Source organism: Puma concolor, chromosome C2, assembly GCF_028749965.1.
Source record: "Puma concolor isolate L17-30 chromosome C2, mPumCon1.1.hap2, whole genome shotgun sequence".
NCBI lineage: Eukaryota > Metazoa > Chordata > Mammalia > Carnivora > Felidae > Puma > Puma concolor.
In genome coordinates this window covers 46,022,261-46,044,282 of record NC_141675.1, presented here as the reverse complement: position 1 = coordinate 46,044,282, position 22,022 = coordinate 46,022,261, and the positions used below count along the sequence as shown (strand labels likewise).

Sequence of the window (22,022 nt, the reverse complement as noted above, 5' to 3'; positions counted from 1 at the left end):
TGGGACATGATCTAAGACACATCAAAATGCACATTACGTGTTGTCATCACCCCAAGAGGAGAGTGTGGGGCAGGGGTGGGAGACTCCCATGACAGTTAGTTCACTGGTTTCTGGCAGAGTGTAAAACTACAGACATGATTGGGGTGCCTGGGTGGCTCAGTCGGTTAAGCATCTGCCTTTGGCTCAGGTCACGATCTCATGGTTCATGGGTTCAAGCACCGTGTAAGGCTCTGTGCTGACAGCTCAGAGCCTGGAGCCTGCTTCTGATTCTGTGTCTCCTCTCTCTGCCCCTCCCCCATTCACACACTGTCTCTCTCTCTCTCTCTCTCTCACTTTCAAATATATAAAAAATATTAAAAAATATTTTATCAACTTAAATATAATTTTTAAAAACAGGTATGTTTCTAAAATTAACTCGTTTATGGGAATATACCCTCCATGTTTAACTGATTTTGCTTATGACAGACTTAAATGCCAGACACTGATATTTAGCTCATTAGTCATGTCATGCCTATCATGCCCGCGAGTTTTCCCAAGCCCTTAGCTTTGTGCTAGTGAATTCCATCAATACTTTTTCCTTATAATTCCCCAAGAGTGTTGAGCTCCTAACACCTAAAGATTCATGTTTCAGGCACCTTCAGTTCTCCCTTCAATTTACAAAAGGAATACCATCATAAATGGACAAATTCCTCTAAAAAATAATTTTTCCCCCATTGGCATCCACATGTAGTAAATGTTCCTTTCAAAACTGCAATCATAGGGGCGCCTGGGTGGCTCAGTTGGTTAAGCGTCCAACTTCAGCTCAGGTCATGATCTCACAGTTTATTGAGTTTGAGCCCCACATCGGGCTCTGTGCTGATAGCTCAGAGCCTGGAGCCTGCTTCGGATTCTATGTCTCCCTTTCTATCTGCCCCTCTCTCACTCACACTCTGTCTCTATCACAAAAAATAAACGTTAAAAAAACTTGCAATCATAAATTGAACCAACTTTGACCCATATAATCCCAAGTATTGGTTTGGGTTAAAATATATACATCTAGGGGCGCCTGGGTGGCGCAGTCGGTTAAGCGTCCGACTTCAGCCAGGTCACGATCTCGCGGTCCGTGAGTTCGAGCCCCGCGTCGGGCTCTGGGCTGATGGCTCAGAGCCTGGAGCCTGTTTCCGATTCTGTGTCTCCCTCTCTCTCTGCCCCTGCCCCATTCATGCTCTGTCTCTCTCTGTCCCAAAATAAATAAACGTTGAAAAAAATTTAAAAAAAAAAAAAAATATATACATCTGACTCAGGTTTCTGTGTATCTAAGCAAGTGGTAGCAGTTACTAGACCACAGATGAAATGATTCCTACAGATACGAATGACTATTCATAAAATCCATTCATTTTTAATATAAATCATAAGCTGTCAAAAACAAAAGTGAGCCCGTTAACTTTTACTGTCCTTCATCAATATTTAAAAGTCTCATTTAGGAAACACACAAGTACTACAAGTAAATCTTGGATGGAATTAAGAGGTCAACACATCTTCACTTTTAATTCTGTGAGTAAAAATGGTAGGTGCTGAAGATACAAAATTGACACAATATTGGCCCTGCCTTCCTCAGCTAAGGATCTAGGTGGGAGGAATAAAAGGAGAACAATTAAAGAACACAGGTTAAGTATTCAAGGTTGTACCCCAGGGTCCTTACACCACCAGGCCTCCAGAAGAGGCTGATGACTGATAAGTATTAGTTGACTGATTAGATGAACAAACGGATGTAACAATTGTTGATGGAAGGACCAATGGTCTTTTTGGCTAACAGAGAGGAGGGTAACTTTACCAAGTGTGTGGGATCAGGAACAGCTTCCCAAAGTTAGAGTATGGGCCAAACGGCATCTGAAAGGAGTGTTTCCACACACCAGAAATTGTCCAGAATACACTGAACCCAGACAAATTTACTAAATTTGTTACGTTATGTAATTGTTTTAACATGATATAAAAAATAAACACATGATATCTAGGACTTCAAAAATATTTTTCGATAAAGCTAAACATTTAATTTTTTAAGATGACTCCATGTAAAAATCAGATATAAACAGAGCGGAGGATGTATGGATAAAGCAAAAACTGAGTAGCATATGAAGAACTGAAACTTCTATAATTATTTTTAATGTTTATTATTTTTGAGAGACAGCGAGCAAGCAAGAGCAAACGTGAGCAGGGGAGGGGCAGAGAGAGAGGGAGACACAGAACCCAAAGCAGGCTCCAGGCTCTGAGCTGTCAGCACAGAACCTTACATGGTGCTTGAACCCACGAACCATGAGATCATGACCTGAGCAAAAGTCGGACGCTTATCCGACTGAGCCACCCAGGTGCCCTGAGCTGAAATATTTAAAACAGGGTTTAAACTTAGGATGTCCCAGGAAAAAAGAGAAGAGAGGTATTCCAGGGAGAGGGCAAAGCATAAGCCCAAGCAAGAAGACAAAGACCATAGGTATTGTAGGGAGTTGGAACAAGCAGACAGTAATATAAAGCTCAAGATAAGTAGTGGAAGCAGATGCAAAATGTCCAATCAAAGAGCACTAAATCTGCCAGATTCAACAGGATGAACTTACCTTGTAAGTGACAAGGAGCCAAGGGACGTGGCTATACTTGTATTTTAGAGAGATCCCTCTCATGGGTGACTGGAGGGAAGGCACCGGGGAGTAAGTAGACTGGGGTAGGGAATACAAGCTTAATAGGAATCATAAACAAGAAATATTTAGGTGTTAAGAAAATCATCAGGCTTTGGTGATTGGGTATGAGCAGATGAGATCAAGCTATAATTTAATGGTTTATAGCTTCATTGACTAATAGACAATAGTACCTAAAAAAAGGGCTTAAGTCAGAGAGAACTTTGAGGGAGGTTGTTTTATTTTTGTGTGATAATTAAAATAAGCATGATTGATAATGAGCCTGCTGCCCTAAGAAAAAGAGAAAGAAATCGGTAAAATGAGTAAATGTTCAAAGTGGATAGAATAGAGGAGACTCTGGCCCCCTTCCTCCTGAGATGACTGCATTAATAGAGAGTGCTATGTAAGAATAACAAATCCCAGCAACAACTTGTTAAATAACGAAGGAATCCAGAAATTGGGGTCAAACAGGGTGCTTGGAAACCAGATTTAAGAGGAAGGGGTAACGTAAAGAAAGATTAAAGTCACAACAGCCTCAATTCAAGGTTGGGAATGTGTGAGGATAACAGAGTAGACCAGGCCCCGCCAATCGACCCCCTAGAACTGGGTCCAGGTAGAATGGTCAATCACACAGGTCCAAAGGAGACGGCATCACCTTTCAATCTCTCTCCTCACTTGACAGCTATCTTGGCCTTGGCTGATGAAGACTCCTAGGTGATCTGCCTACTTGCAAAGCCCCCCCCCCCCCCCCCCCGCTAACTGAAAGTGGCAAGTGTTCTGGTCTATTTTACTCTCAACTATTTTTTGATTTTCCAACAAGTTTCATGGAGTTTAGTTGAAGCCATGTGAAGTACAATTTGAAAATCCTTCCCAATAAACACAGAAGCTATTCTTACAACAGCTTCCCAGGAAGAGGTCACAGCTAGGCATGGGAAAGATCTAGCCTCCTGCTGACTGGAGCTCTCGCTTGCTCTGTTGCTCTCCCCTTTCTCTCTGTACCCAGTTTCATACCACGCCTTGCTAATTTGCAACCCTAAGCATAAAGTGCTTACACTTACACAAGCACATAGTAGAGCTGGGTTCCAAAGAGGACTGGGCATCTGTAGTACTTGACATTCAGGCCTTTGGCAAGATGTCAGCATTTCATAGAGTACTTTAAATGTTTTGGTCTGAGAGCTAATAAAGCATTTCCTCACTGGTCAACACGAGCAGCCCAAGCAGAAAGCTAAATCTATTTCCCTCAACATCAGATGTTACACTCCACTGTTGATCCAGTCTTGCCTACGGAGACGACAGGAGGCTGGAAAAATTGGTAAGTAAAAACGGTCCATTCAGTGCAGAGTATATTTAAAGAATATTTGTGATTCCGATGTGAAATGGCTGTTTGTGCTCATGATGTCCTAAATTGTTTTTTTCTCATGGATGAAACGGTAAGTGACAGATTTATCAGTGAGATCTGACTTTTCCAGGTTCAAAAACTAAACTAAGTCCAATTAACTTTTCCCTGTAAATGTGCCTTTTAATTGCATGGAGCAGGATTTTCTTCCATGGGCTCACGCATTAGACTTTAAGAAATCCCTGTTTTGTTTTGTTTTTTAATTTGTAAACTTATGGCTTGTAAAACATAAGACAGTGTTTGTGTGTGTGTGTGTGTGTGGACAGTGGGTTAAAATCCGTTCGGGATATGTTAAGGAGCAAGGATATAGCTCAGCTATGATGTAATCTTCCAAGCTAAGGGAGTCCGATAAAGAAATGAAATGCTGAAGAGAAAAAAAGGCAAAGCAGCTTTGGTTTAAGAGAGCAAACTGCCACAAACTCACAAAAACTGAAACCAAAGGTAAAATACTTCATGCAAGGAAGGATGTGAAGTCTTCTCTGAAACCTAAACACCTGAGCTGCTCGTGTAGATTTAATGGTGACTCACAACTAATTTTCACAGGGAAGACACACCAATAAATAAGCCTCATAGTTGCTATTTTAGTTTTTTTTAATATTTAAGGTTTTGTTTTTCATATATTGACTCTTAATGTCTGGTTTCGTCTGAGATTTCCCAAACATTTAAATATCAAGCATTCAGAAGTTTTTTGGTTTTAAGTTGTGGATGGCAAGGACAAAGAACGTAATTTGTGCAGCTTATTTTTGCTTGTTTTTTTCTAGAAACTGTGTAATAAATTTCACAAAATCTAGACTGACAGATAATTTTAAAACTAATGCTTAGAATAAGTTAAAACTTCTGCTGAGAACCCACTCCTTATACTTCCCAGCCAAAAAAGCTTTATAAGAGCTCCATTTATTGGAGAAATTCTAAGCATACTGTCACTGAAAGAAGGCAGTGATAGGATAATTTACAAACCACAAGTGTCTCCCTACTCTGCCATCAAAAATATTTTAAAAGTCACAAAATTTAGTGATTTTAAAAAGCTGTAATAATAACTCTTCTTAATAAATGACTCTCTAAATGAATAAAACGCAACCTCTTAAGTCTTCTTCTAATTCATTTTTACACCTACCAACTTTCTTGCCAGTTTTCCCTCTTAAAGATAGCATCCATTGGGGGGGGGGGGGGGGGGCAGAATCTCTCTATATCTCTAGTTCTCTTTCTGTTCTAGACAGCTTTCCACATCAGCCCCACCCATTATAGGGGAAAATATTTCTTCACCTTTGGTGCTTCAACACAAAACAGTTCACTACTGATAGGGATTACCACATGTAATCAAGATCATCTGAGAAAGAAAATCCAGAGTAAAAGTTGGTTTTGAAAAACATAACCAAGATCTAGACTTACTTACATTTGGCCATATACCCTATAAATTACAGATTTTTTTTTGTTAGCCATTCATATGCAATCTTACTAATACCTATTAAATGTATTATACTAACCATATGAAACTTCCATTTTTGTAGGCAAAAAAAAAAAAAGCCAATTATTAACAATTTTATATGACTCAATCTAATAAAAAAAGGAAGAGAGACATAGTCTCAAAAGGCAGTCCCAGAAGTCAAGGGTGATGCAAAAAAACCTTTAATGGTATTTTACATAACTTTTACATGACAGTGAAATCCAAGACTTGTAAATAACAATTCCAAGTAATGAACCCCCATAGATGCAGCCCTCTGCTTTTAAAGCTTTGCATAGATATTATCAAGACTGGATGAAATTAAACACTGGTGTCTCCAGCAGCCAAATTACACTGGGAAATACCTTAAATTGCTGGCTCTATTCCGTTAAGAAGCTAGGGTCCAGGGAGGTTCATCGACTCAACACAACACAGCTAATGAAGGCCTACGATGGGTCTTAAAGGAAAAGGCCATCAGGCTTCAAATCCAGTACCCTCTCACCTATCCCATATCTTACCTCTGATCTAACAAGATGAATGTGCCCAATAAAAATTATAATTTATACATAAACATAAGTTGGAGATGTGAAAGAGCACAGGACTGCTGAGCCTCTTTACTAGCTGTTTACACAACAGTGGCAACAATCACACTGCATAAAATATAGTCAATATTATGGGGATTTTTATAGAGGCGATCTTATATGGTACAAAAAGCAGGGCCTCTGAATGCAGCAGGCCAGCTGAATTTGAATCTACTGTGACCTTGAGCTACGCCTGCTTGTCAGCTCTTTTGCCTCTATGATCCTCCTCTGTTCCATAACCAATATAACATCACAATAAAGCCATCGCCCCACAGAGCTGCTGAGACAGTAATTGAGACATGTTCATATCTGGCACAGAGCAGCTATTCAAAAAAAAAAAAAAAAAAAAAGAATCTCTCTCCCATCCTTGCTAATAACCTATTATGTTAGAGATAGTACTGGAAAGATTAAATAAAACCTCACAGGAAATTTCTTCAGTTAGTATCTGATACTCACAGGGCCAAATAAGAGATCGCAAATAAGGGAGCATGAATACTTCTCCCAATTCACCTCCTATCACTTCAACAGAAAACCGGGTAATGTACCAACACACAAGTAGCAAGTATCTATTAATGTATGTCCACTGAACAAGTAAACCTGTCCTTCCCGGCCAGACCTGTGGGCCTCATAGCTAGAGACCTGGAGATCAAGGGACTCAGAGCCCTGAGCCACACAGTGGTAGTCCTAGACAGACAGAGGTGAGAAAACGACATGAAGGTTATTATTTGCTTAATTCACATACTTCATGGATGCATGAATAACCAAATAAATAGACAACCTTATCAAAAACTCAAGAAAAAAAGTAAAATTAAAGATATTCAATCTGTAGGAGTTACAATGATAGACTGTGAAGTTTTCCCTATTTTTAAAATTTAATTATCTTTATAAAAGTGTGGTATCTTTTTTTTTTTTGGTATTTACAGACCATCCAGTACATGATAAATTAAGGCCTAACATCAAAATAAGCAAACTAACCCCCAAAAATTCTTATTAGAAAATACAGTAAAATATATCTTAGCCAGGAATTCTCAACTTCTGGTCTCAAGATCCTCTTTACAATATTCAGAAGCCCAAAGAGCTTTCATCTGTATAAGTTCTAGCTAACCATATTTACTATAATAGATATTAAAATTGTTGAATTTATATTTGTAATTCATTTTAAAAGGTGTCAACTGTTAAGAGGAATAACACATTTTTTATAAAACAATAATTTATTTTGAAAAGCTTTAATTGGAAAGGTGGTATTATTCTACCATTTTGCTTGCCTCTTTAATATCTGAACTAGGACAGATTCTCATATTCACTGCTTCATTCGATCAGTTTCAAAATGTAGTTTTAATTAAAGTATATTAAAGAAAATCTCATCTCACACAGATATGTAATAGGAAAAGAAAGAAGTATTTTAATAGCCTTCTGGATTTTTTTCTTTGGTACCACAACAAATCTCAAAAAGTGGTTGTTTCTTAAAGGTTGTCTGCAATGTAGAACCTAAATCCTTATCAATGAATATTCTTTTTGCATTAAAATCCTTTAGTCTAACTTAGTCTTTGAATTTCTTTTTATCTTTATTTATTATAGAGAAAGACAGAGTGTAAGCGGGGGAGGGGCAGAGAGAGAGAGGGAGACACAGAATCCGAAGCAGGCTCCAGGCTCGAGCTGTCAGCACAGAGCCCAACGTGGGGCTCGAACTCACGAACTGGGAGATCATGATGTGAGTCTAAGTCTCAACTGACTGAGCCACCCACGCACCCCTCTTAGTCTTTAAATGAATCTTTGACCTGTGCTAGATTTTATAACATCACATAATCAAGTCATTTGGAGATGTACTGTCATTCAGATGTATACTCTTTATTATATAAAAATCAAAAAAATGGTCTTAATATTGACACTGATCTCTAAGTACTGGGCAGTGCTATTTTCTTCCGTTGATGAAGGTTCAGCTCATCCATTTTTGAGAAAATGTCGCCAAATACCCAAGTCAGTCTGAATTACAATAGTCTGTGTGTCATTCTTTCAAGTAAAAAATGGTGTTCCAGCAAAAATCATCTAATTCAGTTCAGGGCTCACATGGCTTAATCACTCAAGTGTTGTTCCTCTAGACAACCACCAAATAAGGCAGAAACTTCATGAACAATTCCTATTCTGTCATGTACAATGTTTAAAAGACACATATTTAAAGGGTAAGATATAACCAAATTAACAATATATATTCCTTCATCAAGAACACTGTAAAGTGCACTTGGCCTTTTCTTCTCCTGGTTACTAAGAATTCATAGCAGTAAGGTATGCAGTGACTATAGAACAGATATGTGCATGGCTCTGATTGGTGCTCAAGTATTTTACATACCCTGGCTTTTGCACCATTCACACAAATGTCAGCACAATGAGTAAAAAAGGCAAGTAACATGTTAGTATTCTTTTCAAGACGGGTTGACTTCATGGCCCCCGTGAAAGGGTGTCAAGGAACCCCACGGTGTAACAGACCATATTGTGAGAACAATTACTGTAGACTTTGAGATAGAAAAATTTTCTTTGGATACTAAAAACACTAACTCAAAACAAAAATAATTTGACTATATTAAAATCTGTAACTTTTGTTTATCAAAATACACCTTCAAAGTGAAAAGACAAGTTATAATCTAGGAAATGTATTTCACCATATATACACCTAATAAAGCAGATTATCAACACTATTTGAAGAATTCCTACAAATCAATAATAGCATAAACAACCCAACATAAAAATGAGAAGATAATGACTAGACATTTCATGGAAATAATCATTATATGAAGAGATGCCCATATCATCAGTTATCATGGAAATGCAAATCAAGGCTACAATATAGTATCACATCATAAACAAAACTTTAAAAATCTGAGAATATGAAATGATGAAGAGGATATGTATCGACAGGATCATTACACATTCTTAACAGGGGTATAAACTGGTGCAATCACTTTGGACCATAGTTGGCACTGTTTCCATTATTTTGACATTCCTATACCATATGAATTTGCAATTTCACTTCTAGATTTATACCTACAAGAAAATCTTTCCTATGTTTGTCAAGATAAACTATGGATTTATGTCTCAGCCAAGTTTACAAGAGCAAAATCCTAGAAACATCCTAAACACAGGAAATGAGTCATAGTCACCAAGACAAATAATTTACAGCAATACTCAATACCATGGATGATATGTGATATGATAAGGTTAAATCGCTAAAAGATAATATAAGGCTTTTAAAAAAAACAAAATCACAATTTCATACACATACATACCACAGATTCACACTTATTTTTAGGAACACAAACATTGCAGAACACTATAAAACAAGAAAGCAGGAGAATGACGAAAATAGGATTCAGGGTACATAATGGCCAGAGGTGGCATAGGGGAAAGAGGACAGAGCATTCAGGTACATATAGCTTTTTACCCTCTCGCCTTTTGTTTCACTTATGGAGTTTAAGGAAAATTATTAATATGATTAAAAGTAACAAAATTAAAATTTATCAAGTCAAACTGGCATCAACTTTGCATAAGAATATTTCATAAATTAAAGATTATGTAGATCCAATTTTATTCCCCAGAGATTTAAAAAGCTATCTGTACATTTTAACCTCTTGCAGACAGAAACTTTAAAACTCTAGAGGTTCTAAACAGACTCATAATTTGACAGTTAAGTAAATCAACTCAATTTAACCAAAATTCATAAATTCACTAAGTATCTATTGAACTTTTACTGTCTGCCAGGTAAATAACTAATTTAGCAGTGAATAAGAAAATTAAGTCCTGTTCTCATGAAGGTTACCTTTAAGGGGGTGATGGAGACAGTAAGTTGAAAATTAAACATTATTTATTTATTTATTTATTTTAATCTTTATTTTTGAGAGAGAGAGAGAGACAGTGTGAGCAGGGGAGGAGCAGAGAGAGAAGGAGACACAGAATCCGAAGCAGGTTCCAGGCCCTGAGCTGTCAGCACAGACCCCGACGCAGGGCTTGAACTCACGAACCGTGAGACCATAACCTGAGCTGAAGTCGGATGCTCAACCGACTGAGCCACTCAGGCGCTCCAAACATTATTTTAAATAATAAAGACACGTATGAAGAAAATAAAACATGGTGGGCGGCTGGCAGGTGCTAGGTAGGAGCTTGGCTGTGTCAGATGTCATGAACAGAGAAGGGCCCCCCTAGAAGGTGATGTTTTAACGCGGACCGACAGGGGGCAGCCACACTAAGATGCTAGAGAAGGACAGCCACAGACAGAGCTACAAGTACTTCTGCCTCAGTGAGTTTTATATGTTTACAAAACTGGGCTACAACATCACTGTGGGGACAGGAGGAAAGCAAATTCACCCTGGTATTCCTGCTGGTCCTACGTAGTGCTTGACAAAACTCAGTCAGTGATGTTTGCAGACCCTTGCCAGTAGCCCCCACCAGTTTGAAAGGACCAGAAGCCATTTGGGATTTACTGGGACAGAGAGAAAACACGTATGTACCTAGCTCAGAGCTTCTTCCGGCACTGAAAAGGAAAGGCACGGGCAAGGAAAAGCTCAAGGGGATAGCTAAGTAGTAAAGCTTCCACTTTTATCTTTTTTGTTCGACTGGGCCAAAATATCTAAGTAGCACAATAATCTACGTTTATAATAAACATTGATTTGCCTAAGGCACCAAATATCTACTGTTTCGCCTTCCCCACGTCCCCCGCCCCATACACACAAATACACCTGCACTTTTTCCACAAGCTGCTCATGTCAGTGACATCCAAAAACCAGAAGAAAGCTTGCTGGCACTTTTGCTACTGTAGGCCGGACACACTTATGTTCTAGGTAAGAGCCACACAGCTGAGGAGAGGCCTCTGCTCTCCACCAGGAGAGCAACAGCGGAACCTGGCTGAGAAAAGTGGGAGCAGGATCAGCTGTATTAGTTATGCTGAGGTAGTATCTATCTGCCAGGCCTCTCCCAGCCACGTCCTAGAAGGGAGGCCTGAAACCAAGGTAAGACCAGAAGGTTAAATGCTGCAGGCAGTGAGGGCTCGGAGGAGCTGAGCTGCCCATGTGAGTGCTCTGGTTTCTACCTCAGGAATTTGCTCAAGCCACTAAGCTCCCTTCACCTGCTTTCTTCCTGTGCAATGTAAGAATGTTTTAGGTCATTCATCAGAAATTTATACAATTCACACTATGAAACATTTGCCAAGTCAGGTCAAAATACAAAGCTCTCTCTCCATGCAGAACAGACAAACCAACAAAAACAAGTCTTTTCAACAGGAAACAATACAACCCTAGCAGGTAAGGCCTTGGAATGACACTGACCTGGATTCGAATCTCAGTTCTACAACATGCTAGTTGTAACATCCTGGACAATTTATTCAGGCTCTCTAGACATCCGTTTCTTCAACTATAAAGTGGGATTACTTTTATCAGAACAACACGAGGATTTAGTCAAAAGTATATAGCTGCAGTTCGTTCATTCAGTGCTGCATCAAATTACACTATGTTTTTCTTTTACCCATTCTTCTACCAATAATCATTTGAGCCAATGCCCACATTTTGCTCTATCACTTTCTATGTTTCAAGAAACACTTGGACATGTTTCTCAATATGCTTCTGTAAAAGGTTTTTAGGGCATATACCTAGGAATTAAGATGCTTGGCTAGAGGGTAAGTAAATGCTCATCTTTTCAAGTACTTCCAATTCCTTTTCTAAAGTGATAAACTTGAGACACATAATGCTGAGCTGGGGATTTTTAAAAAGTCTTGGAAGACAGTATATAGCATGAACAATTTTAGAATGCAATATATATGCTTGTATGGATTACAGTCATCTGTTTAAAGGGCAGAAATGAAAAACACAGAACTCAAGACAGGGTTCCCTCTGGGCAAAGGGAGGCAGACAGCCAGGGAGGAGCACAAAGGTAGACGCAGGTGGCTCTGGCTGTCCAGTCAGCACTGTGTTCTTTTTACTGTGCTTTACCTTAGGTTATATAAATTCTTCTCAAAGTAGGAAACAGTCCCTGAAAAAGAGAAAATACTTCAAAAAGCAATTAGCACCGCCTGTGTCCAGTACAAGGTAAAGTTCCCAATAAATGGCAGTTGTCGCTATAAGACGCGCGGAGAGGGAAAGGGATGACGAGGCACAGTGGCAGCTAACGCAAGGCACGACGGACTCGGGTGAAGGAAAAGCTCTTCCCGATGGAGGTGAAGCAACCTGCCTCCTCAACACCCAGGGCCGTGAGGGAGCCAGAAGTGCAGAAAGTGGGGGTCCACTGTGCAGAGGGGAAAGAGATGAGGCTGCTCGGGGTCCAGGAGCAGACACTGAGCTCCAAGGGGGCCAGGATGCACCCACAATACCAACAACACTGCATGATAAGCGCCCAAGAAATATTTTATAGGCAGTTCGCTTTACTGATGATGGTTTTCAACAGTGTTCTAAATGAAGATTATTTTGGCTTAGAAAACTAGGTAGAAAGAGGAAAGAAGATGGCAAAGAATAGAATGAGAAAACCCAATTTAAGGATAGGTAGAGAAGCTTCCAAAGGTTAACAGAGGAAAACAGGCAGCAGGGTAACAGAGGTGTCTAAGAGACTGTTGAGTACCTGTTGTGTGTCAGGCACTGAGCTCAGGATTCTTCCCTCAAAACTAATACACACACATATATCAGATGCACATGTGCAAATGCATACACGTGTGTATGCACATATACTGTAATATATATCATCCTAAAAGTATAATACACAAGCATATATATACGCACACATATACTTTCTTTTCCTTCTACTGAACCTCTTCCAAAATGTGCTGCAGGCGTTATGACCCTCCCATCCTAAATACTTCGATATGCAACTCAGAAGAGTAAGAATATTCTCCTGCTTAACCATACCATCATCACACCTAGAAAGATTAACTCAAAAATACTAACACAGGGCCTATATTCAGATTTACACAACTGTCCCAAAACAATTACTATAGCTCTATCCTCTACTCCCTCAATCTCCAATCACAACCACACATTACATTATTTCTCTTTGGCCTCCTTTGATCTAGAACTGCTCCCTCCCACCCAATCATGTCTGTTCACTTTTCATGACATTCATTTTTTTAGAATCTAGGCAAGTTGTTTTACAGAATGATCCACATTCCGATTGTCCATCCATGACCAGCTTTTTGACAGGGCACGTTGTATACATCTAAATAAATCATAATGTCAACTTATCCCACTTGGGGTAAGTCTGATCGTTCAGTGACAGTTAGATATCCCTGCTGAAAAGGATCAATCTTTTCCCTTTAGTATTCTAAATCATCTGAGAGTGATACTTTTAGACTAGAACATCCTGTTCTCCCACAGCCTTTTACCAACTGGCTTTTTGTAACTACTGAAGACTGCGTCCTCATCAGTTATTACACTGAGGCTGAAAAATGGTGACTTTCTATCATTCATTCTACATTTTCTAGCTGAAATTATGTAAAGAAGAGCCTCCCCCTGTCTTCATCCTCCATTTGTCATCCTTATTCTTAATATCACTCCCCCCTCCTTTTTTTTTTTTTAAAGTTTAGTTATTTTGAGAGAGAATGTGTGTGAGCAGGGGAGTGGCAGAGAGAGAAAGAAAGAATCCCAAGCAGGCTCTGCAGAGGCTCAATCCCACGAACCATGAGATCATGACCTGAGCCAAAATCAGGAATCGGTTGCTCTGCTGACTGAGTCACAGAGGCACATCAAACACGCACACTTTTTTTTTTTTTTTTTAAAGTAGGCTGCACGCCCAGCACAGAGCCCAACTCAGGGTTTGAACTCACAGCCATGAGTTCAAGAGTCAGAGCCAACCAGGCGCCCCTTGCTTTCCTTTTCTTTATATCACTGTCAACTACTGAATTTGGTTTGTTTTTCCAAGTACTTTGATCTCGTCATTCCTGTTGATATCCAAATTGTCAAATTTAGAAGTATCTCCAATAGCAGTTTCCGTGTTTTGACATGTCCCTATCGGGCTGAGCGCTTCCTTGCTTTTTGCCCAACTGGTTCATCTCAACTCACTTGTACTTTCCCTGTGCCTTATTAAAGTCAACCATTTCTCCAAGAAGCCCGGGGTCCTTTCAGTGGGCAGTGATACTTAGGAACAAGATGAGCTCACTAATACTGAGAATCAGTATTTCTTTGCCTATAGAGGGTTTTTACCTTTGTTATTGAAGGATGGAAAAGGCTTGAGCAAGTTTATAGCTTTGGGGCTATCATGACTTCTAGACCTACCAATTTTTAGTCTGTTTTATTAAGGACTTATGCAGGTTTATACCTCACAGGAAAATCACCACTAAACAGAGAGAGATACTAACAATATAAAACAATAATGTATGAAGATTAAAAAGAAGTCTAGAGTAGGCTGCATTTAAAAAAAAAAAAAAAAAAAAGCATAGAGTAAAACCAAACCAGTCCTGGTCCAAGCAAGTCGTTAACATAAAACTGCAATGGAACACTTGTGAGCTGGTTATGATTAGACTTCTCACATATGGACGTTACAGCTAAGGCAATAATGAAATGCCATCTAAGAGCTCCCATGCAGCATGGCAAGACATGACATGACTTTCTTATAATGTACTTGATGGACTCACATTGAATTCTATTGGAAAAGTGAAATAATCACAAATGTAATGGCCTAAAAGCGAAATACACATTCAACAATGGATCCCAACCTATAGACCTAGGGTTCACAAAAGGAAAGGTCTTTTACCTCACCTGTACTCTAAGCACCATCTTGAAGTTGCATAAAACTCCATCTTTTACATTTAAGTTCTACCCATTTTGAGATGAATATAGTTACTTCATTATCATATGTTGTATTATAAAAATACGAATTCGTTTACAGAATTGCCTAATTCAAGGAATTATCATGATGCATTTTATTAAAAGCAAAGGTCATTGATTCTTCCAAAACGGAGGAAGTAGATCAAACGTTAGGTTTTCAAATGCATGTATCACTCTTCTGCAGTATTCGCACTCCCACCCAAAGTTCTGGATATCCTTCTTCTTGGGCTATGTGAGGCTGATTCTTGAACAAACATACAGGTGGTTGATATTTAACTAAGTAGTTAAAAGTGTGGGTGTCCCAGAAATGAAAACCTGCTCCCCATTCCCATAGCAAAGGGATATGCATTAATGCCCTGAGCCCCAAGATCTTAACATCTGAGTACTGTATGCCTAACTGAGAAATGCAAACATCATCTCAGTGAGGCAAAAGGAGGTCAAAGATTCATTTCCTTGCCTGGCCCTGGGGAATAGAGCCTCATAGTTTAAAAAAAAAAAAAAACAAAAAACAATGCGGCAGAACAGGCTGGAAAAAAGTCAGGAATCCAAGTAGCTCAACCTAATTCCAGACCTAGAAAGGAATCATTTCCCAAAATTAGCAAGACCAAAATTTCATAGCTTTATGCCACTTTCATCAAAGATTCAGGCTTCTGGGGATTGATTTGCTGAGTAAGACCGTGAAATATTTGGGCTTCCCTCATTCCCTATTGCCAAATGCCACTTCCTGTGAGGACAATAGGGGGACCATTGGAAGCACAGCCTTCCCCCCATCCTCCCCAACACAAGCACTTTTGAGCCAGATACCAGAGGAGGTTCAGAGCACTTAGCAAACAATCTACGGTGCCTCCTCTAGCTCTCATTCAGGTGCAGAGCATCAGCTGAAAGTGAACATGAGAAAGCAGGGGGAACCATGTAAATGCCTGACCCAGGGGAAGTCCTGGGCAGACTGAAAGTCCCAGGGACATGGGATTATTCCATTGTCAGCTGAGTCACTCCCTGAACCCCAACTGTTCCCTCTGAGTCACACACTACCAAGCACCAGGTTATTTAATTCTTAGAGGAACAGGAACCCTATGAGGCAGCAACCACTATCCCCCCCCCCCCCCCATTTTAAGAGAAGTAAAGACAGAAACATGGAGGTACTTAGTAACCCACGGCTATTAAATAATCAAGCCGCATTTCTAACCAAGGTCCACTACATCCAACAGGCATGCTTTTAATCATTATACTGCACTGTCTGCCTGTTGCCCCACCAGTGCAGACAAGACAGTCCACTTCACATTCTGAGACCTAAGGATTTGAATTACCTACCGTTGATGAGCTACTCAACATAGAGTTAAGACTGTAAGTGTTAAGACAGCACCAAAGAGAGAGTGACTAAATTCTCTCTGTATATCAAAATGATATCAAATATACCTACCACTTAGAGGCTATTCCAGTGATTTTCAACTTAGGAACATTTAGAAATGTCTGCACACTTTTTGTTGTTGTTGTCATAAATCATGGGGTGCTACTGGCACCTAGTGGATAGAGGCCAGAGATGCAGCTAAAAACCTTGTAAGGCAAAAGACAGCCTACCTACAAAGGGCTGGAATTCAAAAAAAAAAAAAAAAAAAAAGAAAAAAAAGTCAATAGTGCCAAGGTTGAAAATCCTTAGGCTATGCCAAAAAGTGTAGGTGAAAACTCCTCACTAATCCATCCTGACAATCCAGACACTGTCCCATCACAGAGGCTAGTGACAGTTGGCCATTTTCATGGCCCCAGACCTTTGACACCTGTGCTACACCTCACTGTCTACCACCTCCCGTAATCAGCTAAGATATGCAGACACACCTCTGAGCTCTTAGGTGTGCCAGGCATACACTTTGCTACTAGCTCTGTTAAAAGTATTTTAAGAGAAGTGGTTAGAATTAACAGTAAAAACTAGGTTTGAACATTATCAGTTTACTGTCCATACTAACCCACTGTCAAATTATCATACATAATTGAAGACTGGGTCTCTTTGCAGCAGAAACACAGATCTTTGATTCTCATGAGTGTGAGTCTGTGAATAGGGAGGCCCAGGAAGAAAGCCTAGCAGTTAAGATAAAACTGAGCTCAAGTACTGGAAGTTCTCAGGTGTCTGCAATTCAGCCCAAGAAGCGCATACAGCCACTTCTAATGTGAAAACTAATTAGCACTGTTCCTCATTTGAGGTATGTAACCTCAGCATTCACCCAATTAGAAGTTAAACTAAAGCATGTTTCTCATTCACCAAGACTCTAACTGAAGGTGAAGTCAATGGGCCATAGTGTCAGGAGTTAGGAGGATCAAGTCAGATCTAATCAAGACCTCATATCTACTACAAGAGAAAACTAGCTAAAGGTGACAAACAGGAACAAGCAAAGCCAGAGACCCCAGGGAGTCCTTTTGTGGCATCCAAACCATACACAGCAGCCCTGGGTCTTCCCCAGCAGCACAGTCCTTAGCACTTACTGGTTAGTGTCCTTGTTTTCATCACTGTAATGAATGCTCCAATTCTATACCTCCCCTGGCACATCAATGCAGAAGACAGAAAACTGAGTCAAAAGTCACCAACCCATTCATTTGTCAACACTTTCAAAAACTGGCCAAGAAAATGGAGGTTTCTCCATGCTGTGGTACCTGGAGTCTAACTGGAAAAACTGAAGATATGTACACCTTGCAGACCTTCAAAATCTAGATAAAACACAGGACATGCATACTTGCAGACTCACACACAAGAGAACCGGCCCTCAAAAAAATGCTGGCTGAGTGATTCCTAAAGACAAGACTCCTGGGGTGTCTGGGTGGCTCAGTCACTTGAGAATCTCACTTCAGCTCAAGTCATGATCTCACGGTTTGTGAGTTCAAACTCCACGTCAGGCTCTGTGCTGACAGCTCAGAGCCTGGAGCCTGCTTCAGATTCTGTCTCTGTCTCTCTCTGTCCCTCTCCCCTCTCATTCTATCTCAATAAATAAATAAATTAAAAAAAAAAAAACAGACAAGATTCCAGAAACCCACACCTAACATCATAATCAATGAGAAAAAAATTAACGTTCTTCCCCTAAGGTCAGGAACAAGACAAGGATGACTCTCTCACCACTTTTATTCAATATAGTACTGGACGTGTTAGCCAGAGCAACTGGACAAGAAAAAGAATTAAAAGACATTCAATTTGGTAAAGAAGTAGCAAAACTGTCACTATTGGCAGATGATGTGATGCTATACATAGAAAACCCCAAAGATTCCACCAAAATACACACACACACACACACACACACACACACACACACACACACACACACAAATACATATGAGAATAAATGAATTCGGTAAAGTTGCAGAGTAAAAAATTAACATGCAGATATCTATTGTACTCCTATACACGAATAATGAAGTAGAAGAAGGAGAAATTAAGAAAACAGTTCTATTTACAATTGCACCAAAAAGAAAAAATACCCAGGAATAAATTCCACCAAGGAAGTGAGAGACTTGTACACTGAAAACTGTAAAACACTGATGGAAGAAATCAAAGATAACACAAATGGAAAGGTATACCATGCTCAAGGAATGGAACGATATTGTTAAATGTCCACATTACACATAGCAAACTACACATTCAATATAATCCCTATCAAAATGCAAATAGCGTTTTTCACAAAAGTAGAACAATGCTAAAATTTGTATGGAATCTCAAAAGATCCTGAATAGCCAAAGCAATCTTGAGAAAGAAAAACATAGTTGGAGGTAACACAATCCCAAATTTCAAGATAGGCTACAAAGCTATAATAATCAAAACATTATGGTCCTGACACACACACAAAAGAGACATTATAGATCAATGGAACAGAATAGAGAGCCCAGAAATAAACCCACACTTTTGTGGTCAATTAATCTATGTATGACAAAGGAGGCAAGAATATATGGGGGGGGGGGGGGGCCGGGGAGGTCTCATCAATAAATGGTGCTGGGAACACTGGACAGCTACATGCAGAAAAATGAAACTGGAACACTTTCTTATACCACACATAAAATTAAAGTCAAAATGACACCTAAACATGAAACCTGAAACCATTAAAGTCCTAAAAGAAAACATAGGCAATAATCTCTTGGATATCAGCCTTAGCAAAATGTTTCTAGATACGTCTCCTCAGTCAAGGGAAGCAAAAGCAACAGTCAATTACCAGGACTACACCAAAACAAAAAGCTTTCACACAGGAAATGAAACCATCAGAAAAATGAAAAGGCAACCTACTGAACAGGAGGAGATATCTGCAAATGATATATCCAAAAGGGGTTAATATCCAGTATGATAGAAGATGTATACAATTCAAAACCAAAACAAAATAATTTAATTAAAAAATGGGCAGAGGATTTTTCCAAAGACGACATACAGATGGCCAACAGATACATGAAAAGATGCTCAACATCACTCATCATCAGGGAAATGCAAATCAAAAGCACAATGAGTTATCACCTTACACCTGTCAGAATGGGTAGTGTCGAAAAGAAATAACAAGTGTTAGAGAGGACGTGGGAAAAAAGAAACCCTTGTGTACTACAGGTAGGAATGTGAATTTGTACTGTGGAATGTAAGCTGCCACTGGGGAAAATTTTTTGGAGGCTGCTCAAAATTTAAAAATAGAAATACCGTATGATCCAGTAATTCCACTACTGGGTATTTAACCAAAGAAAATAAAAACACTTATCTGGAAAGATACATGCCCCCCCCCCCCCCGCCATGTTTACTGCAGCATTGTTACAATAGCCAAGATATGGAAGCAACACAAGTGTCTACTGAACAATGAATGGGTAAAGATGTGGCGTTTGTGTGTACTCAGCCATAAAAAAAAATGAGATCTTGCCATTTGTGACAACACGTATGAACCTAGTGGCTACTATGCTAAGCGAAGTAAGTTAGAGAAAGATAAATACCATAGCATTTCACTTGTACGTGGACTGGTAAAAGTATTAATAATAAAAACATACCAAAAAAGGAGACAGATCCATAAATACAAAGAGGTATGGCTACCAAAGGAGAGCACCATGAGGGGATGAGCAAAATAGGTGAAGGGGAGTGGGAGGTACCGAATTCCAGGTACGGAATGCAGAATTCATGAGGAGGAAAGGTACAGCATAGGGAATATAGTTAATAATATCGTAATAGTATTCTATGGTGACAGATGGTAGCTACACTTTGAGCCAGCACAGCATAACATAGATGCTGAATCATCATGTTGTATACCTGAAACTAATGCAACATTGTGTATCAACTATACTTCAATTAAGAAAAAGAAGACAAGACTTCAGAGAAATGCTGAAGGGCTGTACACATGCTCATGCTCAAATACCACAAAACATGGAGCCCCCACATTCACTCAAGTATAGCGGAGAACAGACACACGTTAGAATACTGTCTGGCCCCATGTTAGCTACCCAAATCACCTTTGATGAATTAATGAACCATTTTAAGCATCATTTTCCTCATTTGCAAAATGGCAATGATAGTAACTCACTGACAAGGCTCTATTACGTTAACCGATTTGGGCAAGCCATATCTCCTAGCCACCCCCTCCCCCAACTATGCTATTGTCTCATGTACCTTGTGCATCTATCTAGTAGCTCTCTCTGCCTAAAACTCTCCCCCTCTCCTTCTGTGACTGGCTAAAGTCAAGCGATTTATCAACCTTTATTATCACTTGATCCAAGAAGGTTGCCTTGATACCACCATTCCTGAAGGTGAGAGTTGCTCACTGCTCACTCTGTTCTTGTGCCTCCTCCTTCAGGAATAACCCCTTGTTGTATCCTGAAGCACCACTCTGCTCAGGCCCCCACACCCTAGGCTGGGACATTTCTGAGAGTTCCCTGTGGCGGATATATCTCCACAGTGCCTGGCAAATACGGTCTGATGGATTTAGTGAGCACATAAATAAAAGGTCTTGGCAAAGGAAGAACTATTGCAAAGGAAGGACCACTGGGAATACACAGGAGCCCAAGGCTACAATGTACCTTAAGAAGAAAAGATTTCAACAAGGAGAAAATCAATACCATTAACTACTGTAGAGAGGTCAGGATATAAGACAACTGACAAAAGAACAATAAACTTAGAGATGAGATCTCTGGCAGCCTATGAGAAGGTTGGTAAGTGTCGAACATTAAATCTTTAGTGACATAAAAAAAACCACAAGGGAGGTTCATACTTTCGGGTGAAGAATAAAGTGAGATTCCCACTGGCTGAGCCTAGAGAGAGCACAGGCCAGAAAGAGGCATGGGGAGAGCAAAAGGGTGGGACAACTACTGTTAGAGTCTGACAGAGAGCCCAATAGAAAATGGGTTTCTGGGTTGCCTGGGTAGCTCAGTCAGTTAAGCATCCAACTTCAGCTCAGCTCATGATCTTTCAGTTTGCAAATTCAAGCCCCGCATAGGGTTCTCTGCTGTCAGCGAGAACCCACTTCTGATCCTCTGTCCCCCTCTCTCTGCCCCTCCCCTGCTTGTTCTCTCTCTCTCTCTCTCTCTCTGTCTCTGTCTCTCTCCCTCCCTCCCTCTCAAATATAAACAAACATTAAAAAGAAAGGAAAGAAAGGAAGGAAAGAGAAGGGGAGGGGAGGGAAGGGGAAGCGAGGGAAGGCGAGGGGAGGGGGGGAGGGGGAGGGAGGGAGGGAGGGAGGAAGGAAGGAAATAAATGGGTTTCTGAGAAGGTGGGGGACAGTCAGTTACAGAGGAAAAACAGTAACTTCTATGAAATAAACTGGCATGCTTATAATGATGTCCTCCCAAACACATCTAAGACCTAGAAACAGAGGACACTGTTTACCCATCCCTAGGAGTCAACAATTATCCAATGTTGGAGAGAGAAGCAGGACCAGAATCAAGGTGGAAGACATTCGAAAATATCCAACCAACCATGCAATAAGAAAGGCCAGAAGCCTGATGACAGAATACAATCGAATTGAAAATATTTTTTAAATACAAAATATCTTACAAAGTATTTAATAACACAAAACCTACAAAACATGACTGCAAGACTGAATACGCAGACATTCATAAATCCCCTTTCTATTCAACCCACTCTAACGTCTTTGGAAACCATCTAGGATACGACATACTGGCACCAAAAAGGTGCGGGGAAAAGGAGTTACACATTATGGCAAAGGAGATAAAAGCTGC

The 22,022-nt window shown here is 39.9% G+C and overlaps 2 protein-coding genes across 5 annotated transcripts in view; one reads left to right on the top strand and one right to left on the bottom strand.

Moving 5' to 3' along the window:
* The window catches only part of MED12L (mediator complex subunit 12L), a 340,943-nt gene that overhangs the window by 182,552 nt on the left and 136,369 nt on the right, over window positions 1–22,022 (bottom strand). The gene's annotated exons all lie outside the window — the stretch shown is intronic.
* P2RY14 (purinergic receptor P2Y14) overlaps window positions 1–22,022 on the top strand; it is a 64,763-nt gene that overhangs the window by 34,509 nt on the left and 8,232 nt on the right. Inside the window, exon 1 of one of the 4 annotated variants that reach the window (XM_086674530.1) lies at window positions 2,247–3,957. The exons of 2 other annotated variants lie outside the window; for them this stretch is intronic. The gene's annotated coding sequence lies outside the window, so the exon portion shown is untranslated. Of the gene's footprint in view, window positions 1–2,246; window positions 3,958–22,022 lie in introns of those variants that run through there. One more of the 4 variants, XM_086674527.1, reaches the window with a different exon arrangement.